Raw genomic sequence first — 7,018 nt, 5'->3', positions numbered from 1 at the left:
TTTCCCTTTGATTCCATCTGCCAAATATGTAACCTAAAGCCCAACTCCTGGTACCAAAATATATTACCCTTGCAGCCCTCCCCCCCCCCCCCCAACCTACATTCCAAATGTTAGCCACTCATTTTGTCTAGGGGGATAATAATAAGACCGCCACAAGTTTCCTACTTTCCATACAGCTGGTCACCCAAAGGCTCACTTTTCATTGCTCAACCAGCTGTACCAGCAATCCTGTATTGAAATGAGGATGCAGAGGGCCTGCCCACATCCCAAGATCTCCCAAGATCAGAAAAGATTTTTATATAGAATGCGATGAATAAGGTAAGTATTTTCCTTTTTTCATTCCCCCAGACAAAACAAGCATTCAATCGTTCTAGTGTGGAGCCCAGGATCAATGGAACTCAAAGGGGTTACTGGAGTACAGAAGTCATAGCAGAAAGGCTACTGGAGCACAGGGTCACTGGTGCATAGTGGTTACTGGAGTACAGAATCTACTGGAGCACAATCGGCCACTGCAGTATACAAGGTCACTAAATCACACAAGATCACTGCTGCATATAGGGTAACTGGTGCACATGAAATTTCATTGTTTGTTTGCAATAATGGTCAGTAAGACTCTACTGGATGAAAAACAAAGGAATGGGTAATGGGTACTTCCCAGACCCATTTTTACCATTTGTGGAATGTTAGCCTAAACATTTAACCATTGCACACATACAATTTTAGCACTAAAATAACTATGTAAAAATCTATTGATCACTCCTAGTACCGGGTAAGTTTTTCAGAAAAAAATAAAGACAGAGATGGCCAAGTGACAGCATTTTCAGCATAATGTCAGCAATGAAAGCCTATGTATTTCTCTTAATACAGATCTCCTGTGCAAATTCTTAAAAACAGAGTACAACTCTTCTTAGTGTGTTGTTAAAAATGTGCCTTTTTGTTTTAAGCAAGTGTATGACATACAACACTGTTCAAACATTTTTTTATAATTTTAAATCCTGACTGCCAATAATTCATTAAAAAATGACTTCATACTTGTGTTAGCATTTGTAAAACATTAGACACCGTTGGCTTGCAGCCCACATTCCTCTTGAAGCAATCTATTTAAATTAGAGTTGAGGGACCGTATTCCAAATCGGCTGTGTATATGTGATTTTTTTTTTTTGCCATTGTGTTTTCTAAGTCCTGTTTAAAGTTCTCTCCTGTGCCCACATGCCAGGAGGCATGGTGTACACCTCAAAATAATTGAAATAAATTCAAAGACAATGACATCCTTGTGTATTTCAAGAGCCTGATGTGAGTGGGTAAAAAGCCAGAAGGTGTACAGCCAATCAGATTACAGGGTTGGCTGAACATTTCATGCACTTATGTTCACAGTACAATATGTACTACTCAACACATCTATACATTCCCATGTGCTGGACAAACTCCACATAACAGAGCAAAGTTTCATTTCTACTTCAGAGGAATAAGGCCTTCTAAGCATAATGTGTTTTATTCCCAAATGTTTTTAGTTTAAGAATAACATATTTAACAGGCCCCAGTTAGGAGAAGTTTCATGGTTACTTAAAGGGAAACCAAGGACCAGTGACGAGGTCAGAACCAGATCTGCTGCCAGCTGTGCTGCTTGACGAGTTCACTCCTGCCCTTAAGCAGACCTAAGCCCTCTCATTAAGGTGAGGTTTTTTAATTGCTTCTGGTGTGTACCGCTGTCTTTAATTGGGGAATGGAGTTGAGGTTAGGGAGGGTTTTGACTTTTAGGGTTGTAATGACCTCTGCAGTTATTGGGGGCCCAGGGACAGAGGCCCACCTGTATCATTCTGCATGACTGCACTGCAATCTCAAACATCTGGAAAAGTAATGTGTGAAATTATGCACTAGTTACCCCTCACTGAATGTCTTATTCCAGGACATTAGATGGTTCAGTTTTAATAGGACAAAGCCAGTCTCATGAAAGTTGTGTTGTCTCTTTAGATAACATTAGCACTCTTGAAAACCTTTGGTTTCCATTATTTATTTGTGAAGCTGTCCCTGGATATTTATTATTGTTGCTTTATGGACTTGCCTTGGTTCTAACTGCTCATTCTGTTTAGGAATGCATACTTCTGTTCCTTAAAAGAAAAAAATAGAACACCAGCCCCGCCCATTTATGTATCTCTTAATGAAAGTAATTGAAGAAAATGACTGTGTAAGTCGACAATGTTTTTTCAAAATTCCTTTTTGTTTTTTCCATTTTCAAAAAAACAAATGCAATAAATTAGGGGCTGGATGAAAGGTCCACTACTTTATACTACCTCTGTTAATATAAAGTGGTAGCATTTTTATAAATGAATAGGAATGAGGGACAAGAGTGATTAGTTTCCCCAGTTGGAACAATCCCTTTAAATTAGGGAGTGTTAGGAGCATTGGGACAACCCATGGATTTTGGAAATATGATGGGACTGTAGAAGCATGTACCTATTGAAACCATTTCCTAAACAATTGAACTATTAAATATCATGAACTGTAAATGTAATATTCAATAGACAACTTTAGAATTCTGCCAAGTCAATGTGCCTGTTACTACCATAGTCTCACAATAATACCAGCTATATTTCAAAATGTTTGATAATGTAGCTTCCACAACACAGTCATCATATAATCACTAAATGTAATATGAAATGCAAGCGTAAATCATTCAAGTATGTATTGTAACAGCTGGCCAATGAAGAACCAGGGTTTCATCCAGGATGATAGGTACATTTGCCCTAGATAGAGGTTAAATGCAGTATATATTTCTGTGTAATCGGACGGTTTTCCTTTTGACCTGAAGGGGGTGCTAAAGTACCAGGCTGAATGACAATAAGCTTCTTGGCCAGATGGGGGAGCTAAAGAGGCCTGGGGATCCTGGAAATTAGGCTGGGGGTATAAACTCCCAGCCTTTTCTTTTCTGTGGCTCTGTCTTGGCTGGTGAGCTGGGAGGAGGTCCAGTGTGAACTGTGAGTAAAGACACAGGCTTTGTTGGAAAAGCTGTATGGTTGGGGCCTTAGAGTCCTGCACAGCACTAGGTTGGGCTGGATTGCTAGTTAAGGGAACTAACAGTTATAGTGGCCAAGTGGCCAGGATTTATTTTGCTGTTTGTTTTAAGTTTCCTGTTTTTGTCCCGGTCAAGCCTCTGTCCAAAACACGAATGAGCAGGGAAGCCCTGTTTGTATCTAGAAGTTGTCTGTATGTCAGATGTTCTTAACTCAGGGACTGAGATTGACAATGACAGGATTCCACATAAGTGTTAAAAGAAGACTGTTGAAATAGGAAGACAACTGATCCCGTAGTAGTTGTAGTAATCTATGACAGCATAGACTACTAAAACATGATAAATAAATAAATATAAATATATATATATATAGTATAATTATTGCATTGCACTGCATTTATTACACACCCAAAATAATATGATTGAGGCAAACAGGCAAGTTTCATTATCCCTGCACAACATTCTTTGAGGCAACAGCATCTGTGCTATGTAGGTAGTATCATTACAAGGTATACCTGTATGAATTACCATTTTAAAAGTGCATTCCATATAAAATAGATTCGAAACATTGTCTTGCATTGGCAATATAATTTGGTGGTGAAACAAAGTATTGCATAATTAGTTACATTAAACATATTTTAGAGGTGAGCATACCTTAAAAGATCATCTGGAAGCACTGACATTTGTCAGATTGACATAAAAGTAGCACTTTTTTTTTTTTTCTTTTTAATATTTTGATGTAGTGAGTGGATTAGTGTGGTGGCGAGTAAGAACCACTGTCTTAATGCTCTTTGTGTCTTGTTAAGGAGATTCAAACTGTAGGCCAATGCATCTATGGTCCTCAACATAGTAGCTTCTTCAAAAGAGCTTGAACAACACTTTCAAACTCCAGTCTGAATTGAAATCTTTGCCTGGAAGAGACCTTGCATAAGTAGTACTGTACCTTGGGTATTGTTGCTGTGCTCAGTCTTGCCATAGTACAACAGAAACATGCCATGGCGACATGAAATTGTCTTCTACAATCTCACCTTCGTAGCAAAGTTTGGCTGGTTCCTGGATGCTGGTCTAAGACTCCTACACATCTGTTTTTGTATAAGTTAATGAACCCTTTACTAAATATTACAATTATGATCATTAGCATCTGTTTGGTATATTTAGTTAATCATACACCTGACTATAATCCTACAAAATCCCTGACACTGTGCAGGTGTACAAAGAAGAATTGATTCTGGTTTGCATGCAAAGGGTGGTCAAGCCAAATATTGATTTCATTTAGTTTTTTCCAGTTAGCTCACTTTGCATTTTGTAAGAATAGATAAAAATTGATAAGAAGAAACAATTAGTGTAATAGTGATGGTGGCAAAAAAAGAATAAACTAGAAAAAATTAGAATTATGTTTATGCTGGTGAAAAATTCTTACATTACAGCATTTGTTTCACACCTGTCTCAAACTTTTGCATAGTATTGTACTTTGGAGTATTGTACACTGAATTAGCTTCTATAGCTCGGCTTAGTCCATGTATACACATGGGCAATGTACATTTACCCATTCTACCACACAAAACCAAAAGCATAAATGCAAACATGAAAATGCTAGTCACTGTCAGGATCTATTGAAAAGATTTATGTGCCATTATAAAGGTCTTCTGATGCAGGAAGTACACAGTCTTACATTTTTATTATAGGTTCCTGTCAACATGCTGAATCCAAGACAATAAAAACACGGAGTTTGTGTATGTTTAACACAATATTTTACTTTCTAAAAATAAAGTATTATTATGAACACATTTCTGCACATCCATGTTGATAGTGATATGTTGAGTAGGATTATGTTCACTATGGTGGATAATTCTGCAGCAATTTAGGGCACAATGGGGATTATATATTGGCTGAAAGAAAAGATAAGTCCCTAAAAATGAAGGAGGGTATCCTGGAGCATGTCACCAGCAGTCTAAAGTATCCAATCACAAAACTCAATTTTGGTTTACCAAAGAAAACTTAGTTTTTGGCAAACTTACAACTGATCAAGTGTGAATTCTCCTACTGGCAAAATGATTAGTTCATCATGAAACATAAAACCTTTGTTTTTTCACCTTAGTAACTAGCAGTGTGAGACACCAATGAAGAATAATCATAGTGGTCTGTAGCAACATAAAAAAAATGAAATATGTCAGGCAAAACCAATATGGTTTTATTTTAGTGACAACTACTAACAGTTGTTTGCAAACAAACAGATTTACTAGCACGGTTGCTAACGTTTTTATGGATTCTCTGCATGCATGGAGCAACGTATATATTAGGAGATTCTTAACAGTATCGATGCACCACAGAAGGTTTTAAACATGACTATGTAGGGTGTCAGTAACCTTAGATGTGCAAATATTGTGTTTGTGTTAGGCCTTTGTGTGGCAAAAGAGTTTTCAGCATCACCCAGTTCCAGCTTTAATGTCCCTAATTAATTAATATTATACCATCATTTAATCATTTATTACATAAAAATAGCAAAAAATGTAAAAAGAAAAAAAATTTAAGATGAAGACTGAGGTCACTATAGCCAAGTTCTTCACTTTTATAGAGAACCGTCAGTCTGTCAGGATAGAAATATAAGCTGCCAATGCTGAGTTGTGTATTTCTGGAGCTGTCAGCCCCATCCTTTCTACACATCATGCTGAGATACTGTTCTAAAACAAATATGCACATACCAGGTGCCTGAACTGTTCACTGGTTCAATGCTTTTTTATCTAGGTTAGTAAGTCACAAGGTAGTCATTAAAACTGAACTCCAGGCAAACAACTAAATTCACAGATGAACTATAAACATGAGGGCTATTCTGCATCCAAAAATCAAATCCTGAGACCTCCATAGTTCTGCCATTGCACAGGCTTATCTAATAGGCCAGGCCACTCGAGTTCCTTCTGAGTTCCAAACAAATAAATAAGGTCATTTAACTTTTCATTACCAAAGTCATTGTTTACGATAGGTACAAAATCCATCACCTGCCTATTTTACAATACAGTACTGTATTTGCCTGCACTTTCATTTATGTACTTGCATGTACTTGCATCTTTTCATTTAGTTCCACTTTAAGCCTTCTATTATATGTAGATCCTAAAATGTGTTACCTTTGGGTAATGCAAAACTGAATAAAAGATAGATATGAGCTGGACGGAACATAATATGAATGTTTACTGGAGGATTTACAGCACAATAGGTGTTACCTGAATAAAAGGATATGTTGATCTAATTGAAGGCAAATGGACTGAATTGAATAAAACAGTTTAAGAACTGACGGCCTGACAAGCCCAGACATAGTAAGGCATAAACTAAACCACAGATTATACTGAATCCGTTGTTGACTGCCAAGTTAGGCATGGCATAATTTTTTTTTTAATATTCTTTATTTTACTTTTTTTTCAACAGTACTCAATAACATACAAAGTAAAATAACAAAACTGGAATAATAGGGGAACAAACAATAACCGGTATAATACACCTCGTATAAACAACAAAGGACAGTCGTGGTGAAAATAAATATAGCATGACAAATTAACGGTTAAATGAACATAGAAGTATATAGAAAAAACATCTCCGCATAGGGACTAGTCACTGAGGAAAATACAAAATATAAGAGCAGTACTTAGCGTAGAAAAAATAAACAAATATTAGGAATAAAAATAACCCGCCTTACTCTAAAAGAGTCAGGTACAGGTGGCGCCTAAACTCTTGAGTGTCTCTGTAATGAATCCAGCTACTCCAAACTACATTGAATTTATCTTGGGTACCCCTCAAGCTGGCCGTCAGATCCTCCATCAGCATGAACCTGTGAAGCCACATACCCACTGTAGGTATTGTTGTCGATTTCCAAAATACAGGTATACATGCATTAGCTGCCACTAATAAATGTCTGATAATAGAGCCTCTGTAGGCTTTATCCGAAAGTGTATTATGATGTTGAAGAAAAAATCCAGGATCACCAGGTGCATTGTAAGTAGTACCTCTCTGCATGAG

At 37.1% G+C, this 7,018-nt stretch overlaps 1 protein-coding gene across 1 annotated transcript in view; it reads left to right on the top strand.

Annotated features, from left to right (window-relative positions):
• The first annotated feature begins 1,539 nt into the window (after positions 1–1,539).
• Positions 1,540–7,018, top strand: part of LOC140326540 (ceramide synthase 4-like) — a 133,541-nt gene continuing 128,062 nt past the window's right edge. The window contains exon 1 of the mRNA XM_072405219.1: positions 1,540–1,673. The gene's annotated coding sequence lies outside the window, so the exon portion shown is untranslated. The remainder of the gene's footprint in view (positions 1,674–7,018) is intronic.

This window comes from Pyxicephalus adspersus, chromosome 3 (genome assembly GCF_032062135.1).
Source record: "Pyxicephalus adspersus chromosome 3, UCB_Pads_2.0, whole genome shotgun sequence".
Classification (NCBI taxonomy): domain Eukaryota; kingdom Metazoa; phylum Chordata; class Amphibia; order Anura; family Pyxicephalidae; genus Pyxicephalus; species Pyxicephalus adspersus.
The sequence above is the reverse complement of the archived record's forward strand: the minus strand, read 5'-3'. Positions and strand labels throughout refer to the sequence as shown.